Source organism: Prosopis cineraria, unplaced genomic scaffold, assembly GCF_029017545.1.
Source record: "Prosopis cineraria cultivar Desert tree isolate PC_DT_omini unplaced genomic scaffold, ASM2901754v1 PC14, whole genome shotgun sequence".
NCBI classification, from domain to species: Eukaryota; Viridiplantae; Streptophyta; class Magnoliopsida; order Fabales; family Fabaceae; genus Prosopis; species Prosopis cineraria.
Window position 1 is genome coordinate 17,815,030 of NW_026555345.1, and position 17,695 is coordinate 17,832,724.

Here is a 17,695-nt window from a genome sequence, read left to right on the forward strand (position 1 = left end):
TATCATTAAATTATTAAAAAATTCTTCTTTTTTAGCATTGAATGATTTAAATATATCATTATGATCGAAAATTATGATCAATCTAAGAAGCTCTATTATTTGGTCATTCAATTTACTATTTAATTATTTTAATTAATAATTGATGATAATAGTAAATATATATATCAATACTATAATGATGTTTAACTATCACAAAATCTTTATATCTATAAAATCAAATTATATAACAATAAAAACCATTCATGTCGTAAATTCAATAGTTTGGTTATCATAAAAATAAGAAACTTTTTTTAATAGAAGAACACCTTAATCATAATCTCTTAATTTTAGAATAAGTAATTTGATGGCATTTATATGCACATAATATTCAATAAATCTTAAAATTTTTGTTGCAATGCTTGATAAAATTTGTCAACAATTCTCATAATTTCTTTTATCAAATATAAAGTAAAAAAAATTAAATAATATCAATTCTTATATAAAGTATATATAGCATCATCTTGTTGAAATTGAGAATTATACATAAATAAAAGATTATATATAAAATTGATAATAACAATGTAATCTATTTTCCTTATGTCTCTAGTATGTGAACTTATAAAGCTAAAAATATGCACTCTTATATTTTACTAATAAAAAAATTAAAAGTTAGAAGGTATCGTGGCGCCTCCAATCCCCCATCTCCACAGTTTGGCAACGGGTTACATTACAATTACGTCCAACAATTTTGAATGAAAATATGACGTGGCAGACCAATCTTCAATCCAACTGTCAGATCCCGCCACTAACACCTCAGAGGCAGTACACCAAACTGTGATAACCTTCCTTTCAAAACCAAAAACTCATTATATATAGAAAATCAAGAAATATTTAAACCAAATCATAATCAAAATTTAAAAAAAAAAAAAAAACACTTCAATCCCAAATTCATATCCTTAGAACCTCATCTCTCTTCTACTCTTTAAATTCTTTGTGCTTTCTCTCCCTCTCTCATCTCATCTCATTTAGTAACGCCCTCTATTCTTGTTTATTTCTCTTCCTTCCTCATTGGCATCGGAAAAAAAATAATGGCGAGCTTCGATCAAACCATTTTGGTGACCGGTGGTGCTGGTTTCATCGGTACTCACACCGTCGTTCAGCTCCTCAAAACTGGATTCAATGTTTCGATCATCGATAATTTGGACAATTCCGTCGTAGAAGCTGTCGATCGAGTTCGCGAGTTGGTGGGGCCTCAGCTTTCAGAGAGACTTGAATTTACCAAGGTATGAGCAGATTTCTTCTTTTATTTCAGATCACACAAGCTTGTTCCACAGCGAATTTGTTCTTTCAATGGTTTGATTCTCTTGCTCTGGCTTCGTTTCAGGGTGACGTCAGAAAAAAGGATGACCTGGAGAATATGTTCTCTAAAAAAAAAATTATGCAGATGAATTGTTTCGATTTCAATTTTTAAATTCAAAGTTTATAATAAGGCTTCCTAGCTTTGAACCATTTCGTCTCGTTCTATTCCTATTTTCTTGAGCTCTATATCTTTAATATAAATTCAAGAAAACAGTATAGTTGCTGAGAGACGTGCTTCTTTCATTGGGAATAATGATGAAACAGATTCGATGCTGTGATCCACTTCGTCGGTCTAAAAGCTGTTGGTGAAAGTGTGTCTAACCCACGTCGATACTTTGATTTTAATTTGATTGGCACCATTAATCTCTATGAAGTTATGGCAAAATATAACTGCAAAAAGGTTAGTCCAAGTTACCGTTACCTTGAAAATATCCATGTACAGACGGGTTTCTTTGGGAATGAAATGCCACTATACATTGTTTTAAAATAGCAATGTCACTGTAGATAGAATATACCCGAAAATATGCATCAATGATTTAGAGTCTATTCTTGCAGTGTCAGGTTAGACTTGCAGAGATACATAGAGATAAGCGACATATAATATGTATGTTTCCGGTCTTTGTATCTAATCATAAGTAAATGCTTTAGTATTTTATTTAGCCTATGTTTCAAACACTTGAAATTCATCAAGCCATGAGGTCAATTTTTAATTCAACCTCTGTTACTTACCTTCCTATAATGTATGACCACATAGGCATAGTTTTGTTACATTAATTAGCTCAAGTCAAAGAGGACTTGCTTTTGAGTATCTCATGTGACTAAAGTATGTTTCCCATTCACTATTTTTTTGTAAATAAGCTTTTGGTTGCTTTTTTTTTTTTTTGCATTCAACTAATAAAAAAGTTAGAAATTCTGCTATATAATCTTGTAGATTGGAACTTTGACTTGTATAGTGTATGTTTACTCTGCATTATCTTCTCACAAGTTCATATTTTATGCAAATTGAAACTCATATTGAATCCATGGGGAAAATAAATGGTCTTTTCATCGTCTACAACTGTTTATGGCCAACCTGAAATGATACAATGTATTGAGGATTTCAAGCTGCACGCAATAAATCCTTATGGACGAACTAGGGTATATTCACATATTTTTTTTTGGCATTTTTTAAAGCTAAAAGTATGGCTTTGTTTCCTCTACATGTAAACAATAGCTTTTCCTAGAAGAAATTGCTCGAGACATTCAAAAGGCTGAACCAGAATGGAGGATTATTGTGTTGAGATACTTCAATCCAGTAGGGGCACATGAAAGTGGTAAACTTGGTGAAGACCCCAAGGGCATCCCAAATAGCCTCATGCCTTACATTCAACAAGTAGCCTTGGGGAGATTGCCTGAGCTTAATGTTTATGGTTATGATTATCCCACAAAAGATGGATCTGCGGTTTGTTTACTTCAAACCTAAAACTAAATTTTCCTTTTGCATGAGATCAATAAACAAACCAGAGTAATTCATCTATTAAAAAAAAAATAAAGTGATATTCATTGATACATTTGATAAGTTCAAGTTTAATGAATCTTTGTTTGATAGTAAGATATATTTGGCAGATCAAAAATTGTATGGAAACAGAAAATTATAAAAGTAGACACAAGCATGCTTGATACCTAGTAAGATATATTATATTTCCCATCTCTGCATGTTTTAACCCTCAATTTTTTTGTTATGTGAATTAGGTCCGAGATTACATACATGTAATGGATTTGGCAGATGGTCACATTGCTGCACTGAGAAAGCTTCTCACTACTGATAACATTGCTCAAATATCTTTTCTTTCACTATATATGGCATTGCTAAAGTGTTTTCTTATACTGCATTAAAATTTTGGCCGAAAGAATCAATTGCCAAGTCTTTAATTAAAAAGTCAGCTGCCTTTCATCTTTGTTTACTTAAAGTTAATTGGTCAACTTGTTGCTTAGGTTGTGTTGCTTATAACTTGGGAACTGGCCAAGGTACATCAGTGCTTGAAATGGTTGCTAGGGGTGTTCAGTCTAGACCCATCCCGATTGGCCGGGTATCGTCCCGATCATATCGGGACGGGTCTTGTCCCGGCCCGAAAATAATCAGGACGAGACTTTACGAGATGGGACAGGAAAGAAGTTCGGGGCGGGATGGGACACGGGATTACCATCGGGACGTCCCGTCCCGTCCCGAATATTATATATATTATTTTTTATTTTAAATATATTAATTATATTAATATAATTTATACTTATATTAAGTATATCAATTATATTTTTAATATTTGCAATTCTTATTTAAAACTAAAATTTTTTTATATTGATAATTTTAATGGCATGGAGTAAACATGGCGATATCTTTCTTTATAATATATTAATTATATTAATATAATTTATTCTTATATCTATCTATTTAATAACTTTTATTTATAACATATTTCTTGCTTATTTTTAGAAGAGTAATTAGCTTAGTATATCTTCACTAAAGTAGAAGAATAATGATTTGATGTTGTATTTGATTTGCCTGTTGTTGCTAATCTTATAGCATAAAGATCACTTTTATTTGTTATTATAATATGTAGTTGTGATTAATATAATTCAATAATTGATTTTAAATTATTGTTATTTATGTGCTTGTGTTGTTTTGATTTTAAACTTAATAAATTATATGATTTAAAATTTTAATGAACGTTATTATCCAGATTTTTTTCGACATTATTCCATTTATCGGGACAGCGAGACGTCTTGATCTTGTCTCGGTCCCGTCCTGACTCTTAATGGGACGGGACGACTTTCGGGACGGGACGAGACATGGGACCAAAATTCAGTCTCGATCTTTTTTTCAGGACGGGACACAGGACGGGGGTGTTCCAGTCCCGTCCCGTCCCGTGAACACCCCTAATGGTTGCTGCATTCGAAAAAGTTTCTGGCAAGGTATTTATATCTCTGTCTCATATAACCTGGGAACTGGTCATATATATGCTTAATGTTAGAAGTTTATATTTTATTTGGATATTTCTTTTGCAGAAAATTCCACTAAAATTGTGTTCTAGAAGACCTGGAGATGCTACTGCTGTTTTGCATCAACAGATAAGGCTGAGAAAGAACTTGTTTGGAAGTAAGTACATAGTTAATTATAATTGCGGGTGATCTTATCATTTGTTTTCATTTAGCTTTAATATGATTCTTTATCTACAGGGCAAAATATGTCATAGAGGAGATGTGTAGAGATCAATGGAATTGGGCAAAAAACAATACGTGGGGCTACCAGGAGAAGAAAGCTTGATTGAATTAACTTGAGAAATAAATAATAGAGCTCAAACTTGACATCCGTGGCTAATGTATTTGTTACGTTTTCTTACTTTTATCCACAGCTTGAGGCTTGTAATGTAGATCGAATCAATTGAATGATTTGAAGAGATGAGAAAAACAATTACAGGATCCGTAAAAATTTGAAGTTACTTTCCAATATAATAGTAAAATAATTATTGTCGTTCTATTTTAAGAAAATGTTAGTGGTTTTACTTGAAAAAATTGTTTCTCGTTTTTTTATTCAGCATGTCCACATTTCTGTGAGCACCCATTTGTCATATAGTCCGTTAATGGTTTGTAAAAGATATATATATATATATATATATATATATATCATTTAAATGATTAATATTATCTCCTTTTGAGATAGAGTTGATAAGTTGGTAATTCAGGCATGATGTGTAATACTCTCCTTTTATTAATCATATAACCATAACATAACTCTACCATGGTAATTAAAACACTATTAATTGTTATAAAAGCTTACCATTGTAAAAAATAAAAAATAAAAAAAGATTTACCATAGTTAAAATTTGCATACAAAAGAATCACACTATAATCAAAAGTTTACTATAGTTGAAAAGTTTCAAAGTAATATAATCTATATATATAAGTAGAAATGCAAACAATATCTAATGACGACATGTGTCCCTACTTATATTTTATTCTATTTATTTTTAAATTTTTAATTTTTAAAAATAGATAACCTTACCCTCAAATATCTCCATATTATCTCAACTTTTTAAAAGAGTATAACCACAAGCACTATCTAACAAAGACATGCATTTCTAATTTTATTTTTCTCTATTTTTTAAATTTTTAATTTTTAAAAATAAATAAAAACTACCTTACCTTTAAGCATCTGTTCATTATCTCAACTTTCTAAAAAAGTATAACTGCAAGCAATATTTGATAATGACAAGTGTCCCTAACTTTGTTTTACTTTATTTATTTTTTAATTTTAAATCTTTAAAATAGATAAAACTATCTTATCTCCAAACATCTCCCTATTATCTTAACTTCCCATTTACATATTCAAAATTTTAAAATTATAATTTCAAATAATAAATGAAATTTGAAATTCTAATTTTAAAATTAATGAAAAAATTATCTCAACTTTCCATTAACTTATTTATTTACACTTTCAAGTTTTCAAAAAATACTAAGAAAATTACATACTGCAAGCAGCATCTAATAGTGCCATTGATTCTAATTTTCTTTGTTTATTTTCTAATTTTAAAAAATAAATAAAACTACCTCACCTTCTAAATATTTTTACATTATCCCAACTTCTCATTAATTTATTTATTCAAGAAAATTATGCACCACAAGATGAATCCCTGATTCTATATTGGTTTATTTGCTTTTTAATTTTTAAAAATAAATAAAACTATCTTACCTAAATATCTCCCCCACTATGTTAAGTTCCTATTAACTTACTCATAACTTCACATGTAAATTAAAAATAATAAATGAAATTCATGTTTTTGATTATATAAAAAATAAATTTAAAATTCTAATTTAAAAATAATAAGTAAAATATTTGTATCCAATTTTTTAAAAAATAATTTTTTTGGAAAAGAAATCAAAAACACTAAAAAAGTGAATAACTGAAAGAGTTGCTCTTAATCACTTCAACAACAATAAGGATAATTCAAATGAAAGTCTTACAATAAAAACTCTAGATCCACTTGAACTCTGATAGTTAGCTATATTCTTTTGTCCAGTAATATCTTTTCTCTTATTCATTAAAACCAAGCCATTTTGATTAAATGCATTATAATATTCTTCTCTTTTGTGTATTTCTATGGCTGAATTATTGTGATTATTTCATTCCCAAAACAAGCATGAGGAAATTAGGTGATGCCCCTTTTATTTTTGCTATTGAATGTCATTTAATCATGAGTTTTTATTATACGTATAATTGAAAAGACTGTAACATTTTGAAAGAAATGTATTTTATATGTTTTAAATTGTGTGGGTGTAATTTATTGACTTTGGATTACATTTGGCATCTCTCATCATAGTATGTGATTATATATATATATATATATATATATTAATCTATTCTCATGTTTTTAATTGTCTGATGTATCATAAAAAGTAAAAACAATATTAAAGGTAAAATAATAACTTAGCATAGAACATATAAATATAGTTGAATGTATTGGAATTAGTAAAGATTCAATATTTCTAAATTATTTTTTGGTGACCGGCCATGATCTTTTGTTCCTTATATTCATTCCTTTTTCATTTATAGAAAGTTCTTTTTAAACAAATAAAATATAATAATTATTCATAAAATTTACTAAAAAACAAATCGATATCAAATTAATTTTTGGTGTAAATTAAGTTGAACCATTTTCAATTTTTTTAAATCAATACAAGATTAATTATTGGCTTATCATTTTCAAACTTATTTTAAAGATTTCTTTAAATGCAATTGATCTTAATTGTATCATAATTACAATAACAAAAAGTATACCTAAAAATATTATGTGCCTCACAAAATATTTTATTTAAAAGTTAATAAAAAACATTATTGTGATATTTATAAATTTTAGTTTGGAATTAGCTTGTGCTTTGTAAATGTCAATAGCAAGCATTAGAAATTTTTTTTTTCATTAAATAATATCTTATATTATGAATAATTATTAACTATTATTATTTATTTTATTTTATTTTTTTCACACTTCGTGTATCACACAGGCCATATATTAGTTGATATAAAATCATAAAGAAAATGAGATTTCAAAATTAAAATAAATCCAAATTAAGGCAAAAGGTAGTTTAGATACTTCAAAATCAAAGTAATTTGTTATTAGGAAGCATGTGAACTATTTATAGTTGAAAACAAGTTAAAATGGGATCAAAAGGTGCAAAAATGTCTAAATTGACACATTTGTCATAGTAATTGTGCCATCTGCTAAGATGCATGGAGCATTTTCATGATAGCAAAATTGTTATAATGATAGCTTGCTTGGATCAACTTTGACGAGTATAACTTTGCAATCTGATGTCTGATGGAAGTGATTCAACTACCCATATAAAGCTTTTCATTTACTAATTAATGACTTTAAATTCTACTCAATCCAATATTATATGAAGTTTTTAGACACTTGAGACCATTTCATCCGTATTTTTTTACTTTCTAAACTCAACCAAGTGTCCAAATTTCAACCACTAAGCCATTAGTCCCAATTGAGCCTCGAACCACACTTAATGGATGATAATACGACATTCCAATAATCACATATATCATTTTCAATATAAAACTCAACATGACTATCCAACAACTGCAATATCACCAAATTTACCACACTCTTAACTACAATTAACAATCTTATCATGTTAATTAAAGAATAATTAATAGCATTATTGTCTTACCATAATAGAAATGACTCAATTATAGTTGAAAATAGCTAATCATATTAGAAAAGAAAAAGACTTTGTTTGAAAGCATATTATGGTTAATTAATAGAATTTGACTTATTTAATTAAAATCATTTTATAATTCCTATTATGATAAAAAGGATTCTGCCTTGGTAGAACAGATACAAACAATTTTACGTCCTGCAATATCTGGTTCATGAATCAAGATTGGGATATTAAAGCGAGATATGAGTTTGGAGAAAGCAATATATGTGTTGATTGGTTAGCCAAGTTTAGTATTGAGCAAAATTATAATTGTAGTTTTATGAGAGAGCCACCAAGAGAGCTCTTTGCACTACATGTATCGAGATGTTTGCGGGTTTACCTACCCTAGTGTTATCTCCTGTTGAATAATATAGCCTGGTCTCTGCCTCATATTATATATATATATATATATATATATATAAGGAACAATTTATATTCTCACAATAACTTAATAATATTAATTGATGATCATCAATAAAGCAATAGAGACTGATTAGACGGCTTTATTAGTGTTAAAATGATGATTTGCACAAAAAGCTTACTGTTGTCTTTTGTGCTTAAATATTTCTACATAATGCCAATCTTATTATGCTAGTGTTCTAATATGAAAAGTTCAAAATATTTGAAGATCACATGACTTGCTTTTAGCCTTTTACGTGTTTTGGAGATATCCTTTTAGGTTTATACTTGCTTGTGATATTGTCGAATTCTATTTTCACTCCACCTTTTAACATGTGAGAGAGGTATGAACATTTCATCGACCATGTACAAACAAACTCATGATATTGCTAGTCGATTTTTTTCACATGTTATTAAGTTCAGACTAGTTTATTTACACACACACACACATATTAAAGTATTAATATTTTAATAAGATATTATTAAAATAAATATAATATTTTTTAATTACTTATCAACATTATTGCCAACAGTGATAATTCAAGTTGGCATTTTGTAGTTGGTCAAAATGTTATTTTAATATTTTTTATATGGGTAAGAAATAAGATATTTTGTCTTTATATTTATCTGTAATTCAGAAAATTTGATTGATATTAAATTTTTTTATAGAATACTTATTTATAATTTTTAAGTCCTTTTATGTAATTTTTTTATTTTTTCAATAATTTTTTGTAATTCTCTACTGGGCCTTATTATAATGTGAATAAGAAATTGATTTTGTTTTGAAAAGAATCATGTTTAAATATTTCTAATATGATTGTATGTTTTTACATAGTCTGAGATGTAACTTTAGTTATTTCAAGCATGCCAGTATTGTAATTGTGTAGAAATAATGTTAAAATTATTTTATGAGTAGTTTGAAGCTTTTTAAACGTATGACTAGCCTTAAAAAATAAACTTCAAATCTTTTTAAGCATATTCATGTACATGGACCCATGGATGCTCAAAATAAGCTCTTTTTAATCGCTGTTGGTGTGACTTTGCCATAATTCTTTGTACCCATAGTCAAATACATATTTACATATACACTATATCAATAATGATATTCATGAAGTTGAATAAGTGATAGGCAACCGTAAATGCATAATCATCCATAAAAGCATCATAATCATTCATGAAGTCAAATACCATAAAGTCAATAAAAAGCATTACAGTACCATGGGATTAGGAAAAAGCATTACAGTACCATGAAGTCAAACTAATATAACTAAGTTAATAATATGTTTTAATATACCTCATAATCATTCATTTTTAAAAGATTGATATCTTAACCATGCGATACAAGCCCCCATATTAGTTCTCCTCATCTTGATAAACATTTCCCTTGTTGTATGGTTCATGAGGAGTGCATTACACCGTGCATATGGATCATAGTCATTTCTGATTTCATCAAACGCATCAACATGTTGCATAACTTCAGCTATATATTGATGTTCCATTTACATAAGTTGCTTCTGTCTCTAATACATTAGCCATTTTACTGGTTGCATTAGCTATTACTTTTAAGGGGGTCATTTTTTTTTCTCTTACGGTTGCATTCAACCCTCTTCTTTTTCCTACTACCTCCACTTGTGGTTCCTAATTCCTTCCCATTACCTTCACTATAGATTCCTTGTGAAGTATTCATAATTACTCTTTGAAACTTACCACTTACTTGCTCCAGTAGCAACTTCTAAAATTTCATCACTGTCTCTTAAACCTTCTTCAAGATCTACACCTCATTGTTCCATATATGGGTGATCCTCATCTTCTTCCTCAGCTTTAACTCTATGATATTGATAAGGTAGGGCTCTACTTGATAGAGCCTATGATCCGGCTCCTATAGTTGTTGATAAGTGCATATTTTATAATTACATATGTATATATTTTAGTTTAGATTTAATTATATTTATTAATATTTTATATCTATTTAATTAATATTTATATATTTTTCCCTTATCACTTAATTGTTAGGATAGGCTAGCACCTAAGAGGGGGAGTGAATTGGGTGATACTTAAAACTTTTTAAAACTTGAAAAGAGTAAAGAGTTAAAGAGTGAAGGAAGAAGATGATACATTTAAGATTTATACTAGCTCAGCCATAAACTTGGCCTACGTTCAATCCTCAAGAGTACACTTGAGATTTTTAACTAAAAATACAAGTTTCAAATGGGTGCTTGCCACCACAGTGCAACTTTTAAGACTAACCTTGTCTTGAACCACTTAACACACTTTGCTACAATCCAGCAGGTTGTTACAACATTTAAAAAATCCTTTTCAAGATTTCTGAAATGATAATAGTAGCTTTTTATAGAAAACTCTCTAAAAAGAGTAGATGAGAATACAGATAAAAGCTTATAAACCTTTAAGAGTGTTTTACAATTTTTTTCAAGAATAATGAATGAATGCAATATGTAAAATCACAATTTGAAAGCCCTTTTAATGCATAAATGATGTTATTTTTGCTCAAAGATTATTAGTCTCTTTTCTGATTCAAAATGAATCACTTATATAGTTTTTGTAAGTTGACAGACCATTGGAACAGTGATTCTATTCGTTAGTGCATTTTGTTGTGAGTGACTGGCATTTTTGCACTAGGGAAATTTTACAAAGCTAAATATGACAAATCACACGTGAACACCTTGTCCTCTCATGTGTGGTTTTGTACTTTTGAAAGATCATTCAGTTTTGTGTGCTTAATCAAACGTGGTACCATGTTGTTCTCTTGCATGGTTTTGCACTCATGAATAATCATTCAGTTCTATGTACACATCGTATCATGTTGCTTTCTCACGTGGTTTTGCACTTATAAATATACTACCATAACAAAGTGCTAAAACTTACAAGTACATTACTTGCTCTCACGCGTGGTTTTGCACATAAAAAACTACTATCAATTCTATATGACAAATCACACATGGAGCCCTTATTCTCTCTTATGTGAAATAGCTGGTAGAATCCCAAGGCCATTCAATATGATTAAAACTTGTGTGGAACCAGAAACATATCACGTGTGCAATTGCAAATGCTGAAGTATAAATTTGTTTGATGCATACTCACACGTGAAACTCAGCATAGCTCAAGCAAGATTTTTGCATGATCAAGAGATATGAATTTGTAAATCAATAATCATACATGTGAACAATTTTATCTTAACTTGAGAGGTTTTAAAACTCAACGAAAACAATGTCTGAAGGTTCAGTAAGAGATAAATCACGCGTGGTACCATTAGTGTCTCACATGTGGTTTTGTACTTAATTATATTTCAATAAAAATCATGTGCTAAAACTTGTGAGAACACTGAAGCCTTTCACGCATGGTTTTGCATGCAGAGACAAAGCATAAGGCAACATAGCACATAAGTGCTTAATCACGCGTGAAGCATTTCTTCACACTCATGTGATCTAGTAGTTAGTGTGCCTAATATGCAAAAACTTATGAATGACATGTAGAATCACATGTGGTTTATTTACCTCTATGCCATGTACTGTGGCTCATTGCATAACGTGCTGCAGCGCATTGCATGTTTCATGATAGTATATTTTTACTGTCAAATTGACAACTTTCGAGGTAACTTTCAATGCGCCCATTCCTCCATCTGACATTTGATCAAGCAAACTAGGTATCTATGAAAAGCTCCTTTTGAGCTTTAACTAATGGCTTGGGTTACACACTCAAATTGTTACTCATTCAAAAATTGGACACTCATTTCCAAACATGCACTTTTTCATCACTTTTCACAATATTAAGTGTCCAAAACACAATGCTCAAGCCAAAAGCTAGAAATACCATTTCAACCACATACCATAGATTAAAATAAAACTGTGTAACACACCACCTTGCATAAAACATTTATAAAACAGATTTTTGACACTTAATCCCCTTAATTTTAAAAAACAGAAAGGGGAGTTCAAGTCAGCTATTTCATCAAATAATGTATAAATATCACATGTTATAGTCAATTCTTTACTTGTATTAGTATTTTAGCCCTGCTATAGATGATATAAAACACATACACACATCTTAGTGTCCAAAATACACTCATAACTCATAAAACACATAGTGCAAGTAAGACGCAAAAATGGACTATTCCTAGTTGTCAATTTCAGTCATCATATACACATAAGTACTTAAAATAAAGAGGCCTGCAATAGGATGGCAGTCTTATGTCTCTGGCGGTTTTCCTCTACCCAATCCTTTTAAGTTATTCCCTATAATATTGAAAATAATGGGATGGGTACAACCACTCAATAATTAAGGTCCAACTAACTCATACAAATGCATGTTAGTTAATTTAAATGCAAGTGGCAAGTGTAATCAATTCAAAAATCACGTTTCATATTCAAAGGCATAAGTCCATATTTCTAGGCATAATAGCACATACTCATGAAATAATGCTTTCTAATAGCTTTCATATAAAAAGAGAATTTGTCACATGATAAATTGACATATACTCACAAAAAATTAAGGCTAAATTCATGATTTTCATTGAACTTCTCACTTTTTAAATCATTCAACTACATTAGTTAACCCCCTTATAATAGGTTTTTCAAACAAATTATGCCACATTTTTATTTCAATCAATCTCACACAATTTAATTATCAAATATAAATAAAAAAAACTAATTAACACATAAAAGCACAAGATAGAATTCCTTTAGTTACCTCAAACCTTTGAGAGGTAAAATGTTTTACTCCTCAAATATTCACTTCCGAAGCTTCCAAGAAGCTTGAATGGTGCCAAAATAATTACTCTATAATCAGTCACAATGAAGTTCATCAATATTCACTTTCGGGCTAATTTTCGCTAGTAACTCAACACTTCTTCATACTCAAGATTCATTCTCTACTTGTACCAAAAATATGCTTGTATCTTAGCTTCCTTTAACTCTCATTAATATCACTAAGCTCTTTAATGGCCATTAATGGAATCACATTTTGCCCAACTAATATATTTATGGGAAATTTTGCATATTAAATGCTCCCTAACCACCAATCATCACAAATCCATAAATACTAAGTTTCATTAGCTCAATCTACTCTCATTAACTCTATTTAAGTTAATGGATTCAGATCCATAGCCTATATAGACTGAAAATTATCATTATCAACTAAACCCTAACTTCCAATACTAAGAAAATAGAAGAAGGAAGGAAGATTTAGGTGTGAAAAGCTTACTTCTAATGTTTATAAGCTTCAAAATACTCCTAATACTCGAATTTTTCAAGTCTTAGCAGAGCATTTTTGTCCTTCTATCTATCTTTGTTTCTCCCTCTTTTGTTATATCAGTTCACGTTCTTATTTTGCAAAAAAAGTGTCCATACGTTGTGGCTTATGGCACAAAGAGGGTCTCCCCAAGCGTGTCGGCTCACATGCACTGCAACAGCCTAGTCCACAAGTCGTGGCACGTGATAGAAAGCCTTTCCCTTTAGATTTTCTCCCTCTTTTCATTCTCAGGTGACCTGACTTCCTTTAGATCCATGTTTAGGGCTGAAAAAATAACCAAACATGCCTCTTAGACCTCTCTGGCCACACACACCTCTCTAAGAACTTAATTAATCTAACTCAGGTTTAATTAATTTGGTTTAAAATTTGAGGATGTTATATATAACCTTACATAACAATGTTTATCGATATCTTTTCCTCCCACCAATCATCTAGAGCATCTACTGTGTTCTTTTCATGATTCCATCGTAGCCCTGTCTCACTCAGAATCAATCTATTGCAGTCTTTTCATTCCTTTATGAAATTATCTCATTTTTTTTGAATTGTTGCTTAGCATATTTTCTTTTGATCTTACTATTGAAGGTAATTTCTATATTTATCTAGCTTGCTTTTGTAAAGCTACCCCCATTTCTCTACTTCTTGTGCACTTGGTCTAAGCATAAGTCAATAAAAATCTTAGTGCTCCTCATATTCCATGAGGCTTTTGATTTGTCCTTAGCCATTATATTATATAAAAATCAATTTCAGCATATCATACATCAAAAAAATTATCCATCAACCATATAGTAAGCAAGTTGAGGATTATTAGAAAAATTATCAGAAAGCATATATGAAAGATGAATTTGAGGAACATAAAAATGTGAAAGCTGAGTATTATCAACAATTTGGTTCACAAAAATAAAAAAACAAAAAAGGCCAAATATTCTATTCATCATCTCCTATCCTGTTTTTTTTTTAAATTTTTGTTTCATCATTATAGGCACATACACAAAAATTTAAAAGAAGTTCAATAGACACTGAGAAAAGTTGAAGATACAAAAATAAAAAAAATATAGACACGAAGAAACCACATACAGAGGTCGAAGGAGACAAAAGGAGGACATAAAAAAAATCATACTTTGCAGAGGATGCAAGAGAACACCCAAAACAAAGGTAGATAGACTAGATCAAAGAGGTAGAGGTTGAAGTTCAATAGAGAAGCACCGGAGAAAGGCAATCGAAGCTGGTGGAAGGAGATCAAGCATGAAGAATGAGGATGAAGAAGGAGCTTGAACTTGGATAGAAGCACCGAAAGAAGGCCTTATTTGCAGTGAAGAAGATGCTTTGAAGGCCGTCACTTATGAGATGCCATTTGCAATTTGGAGCTCTAGGGGAGAAGACTCTTAAAGTATTGAAGTTCAAAAGCTTTGGAGTTTTGAGGAGTCAAGAAGACACACAACTTATTTCACGTGAAGGTTAGAGAGGGGTAGGAAAGAGTTTAATTCACTACCACAGAAAATACCCATACTTGACGCTTATTTTTCACAATACTTGACAGTTTTTAACTGTCAAGTAAGGGTACGACATATGTTAAAGAAATAATACTTGACGGTTAAAAACTGTCAAGTATTAATCTTATACTTGACGGTTATTTGAAAAAACCATCAAGTATATGAAGTAAATATGCACTTCCCAGAATAAATACTTGACGCTTGTTTTTTTATAACCGTCAAGTATTTACAAATACTTGATGCTTTTTTTGAAACAAGCGTCAACTATGTTGATACTTGACGGTTATTTTGAAATAACCGTCAAGTATTAATGACATAATTTTTTTAAATATGGTGGCTGCTTTTAAAGCAACCCCCTGCATCAAGATACAGATAAAGATAAAAAACAGCCAGCCAGCAATGAAAATAATGCAATATAATGAATGTTTGTAACAGTATCTCCTATCTAATTAACATAAAAATTCTTATACATTTAACCTTAAAATCTAAACCTATTTGCAAACTAATGTTTCAAAATTAAGTGGCCTATCCTATAAAAATTGGCCCAAAAATGTGCATATAAATGTAACTAACTATTGTACCGGCCTAACTACTGTTGCTATCCACATATTGAAAACACATTGGGCCACCTCTTCAAGGACCTTTTCTACATTTGCAGTCGTATAACGAACGCAATAGATGTCCTCGAAGTACTGTAAGCAAATAGTTACAACAATTTCAAGTTAATAGGTAGCTAATTAAAATTGTTTAAAATTTATAATTGAAGTGTAATTAAATTTTATATATATACCTTGTTAGATAATGTGGTAGGGGCATGAGTGATAATGTCCTTCATGAACTTCATCAAGCAATAACAACAGTCATTGCTCTGATCTGGCTAGAATGGACACTATAAAAAAACACATATCAATGAAATTGTAAAATATAATGAGACAATTTCTTGATTAAAAACTTGACCAATTAAACGAATACCTTAACAGTGACTCATTTCTCTGAAGATTCGAATGCCCTTATCTTAGGGGACACAGTCATGTCGGTCGCAATGCGATACAACACCACAGCTCTAAGAAGGAATTATGGAATGAATGTGAGAAATATATATAAATGAAAACTAAAATTAAAAAGAAATAACAAGTAAAAAAATCTAACTTACTCATTAAAAAGTACCACCATATATTCCCTATTGCTTGGCTCTCCATTAAGGGGATCGAGATACCATATTTTTGGAGCAACGGAATTAACCACAATAAGCATCCAGTGTCCCCTAACAAGAAACAGCACATGTTACCAAACAAATAAATATAAAAAAATATTTACTCACAACAAATATTAACAACTCACCCTTGGCAGTAAGGAGCGAGAAATAAAGTATCCTTTGCTGCTCCCCTTTCTCAAAATTGATCCGAAAGCATTCTTGCTTGATTTTCAAGGGCTTCCTTTGTAATATTATTGTGGGGAGAGACATCATGAGGATTAACCAGCTTGATCTTTAACTCGAGGCCACCAGGAACCACGAATGAGGTATAAAGGTGACTTGGGTGAAAAAATATACAAGTTAATATGCTTGCATACTCACACATAAATAATTCAAGAAATTAACTAATAAATGTTGAAGAATTACCTCATGTAGAAAGTCATCAAACTAGTGCTCGCCATATCGTGCTTGAGGATTTCATTCAAAATTTCATCCCGAACGACTTCAAATGATGCTCTACCAAATAGCCCATCGTCAAAATTAATGATATCCCCTATCGGCTCTTGACGAATCATCCTCATAGCCGAAGCATAGGTCTCAAGAGAGTCACGGAATTTGTTTTCTACAACAGGCATAGGCACTGCATATTGCGAAACCATAACTGACTCTTTAGTATGGCCTGACACCTTACCCTTCAATTTTCTTTTCCCCATATATATTAAAGATTTTAAATAATTATATAAATCATATATACCTTTTTCTTTGGTGGCAAGGGGTCCTTTGGCAGCTTTGGGTCCTTTGTCAGCTTTAGTGTACCAACCATAACAAGGTGGCTGGGCCATGCAACGAAGCTCCCCAATGCATCTCCTACCGTCTGTATCTCATCGGTAGGATAAGGTAATGGATACTTGGGGTCAATTGCAACAAGCAAGGAAACCCTAATGCAATCGGGCGGGAGGAGAAGGTTATGGATTGTGTCCCCGGCAATGTTATACACGCATCCTGTTGCAACTACTTCGCGTGACGGATCGTCTGCTAAACAGTTACAGTCATTCTCGCCCTAAATAAATGAAGAACATTAGTTGTTTAGATAAAAAATTAGTTGAGCAAATTTAAAAGAGAAAATGCATTACCTCGGGTATTTTGTCTAAAGGGACTATGCAGCTATCTTTTCCGCTGGGGCTAACGTCACCCAAAAGTCTCCCAGGGATCTGGCCCTTCAATAGCATGTCAATTAACTTTGCTTGGGCTTCTAGCTGTTGCT

At 30.8% G+C, this 17,695-nt stretch overlaps 1 pseudogene; it reads left to right on the plus strand.

Annotated features, from left to right (window-relative positions):
* The first annotated feature begins 936 nt into the window (after positions 1-936).
* LOC129293317 (bifunctional UDP-glucose 4-epimerase and UDP-xylose 4-epimerase 1-like) lies at positions 937-4,802 on the plus strand (annotated as a pseudogene).
* The last annotated feature ends 12,893 nt before the right edge of the window (positions 4,803-17,695 follow it).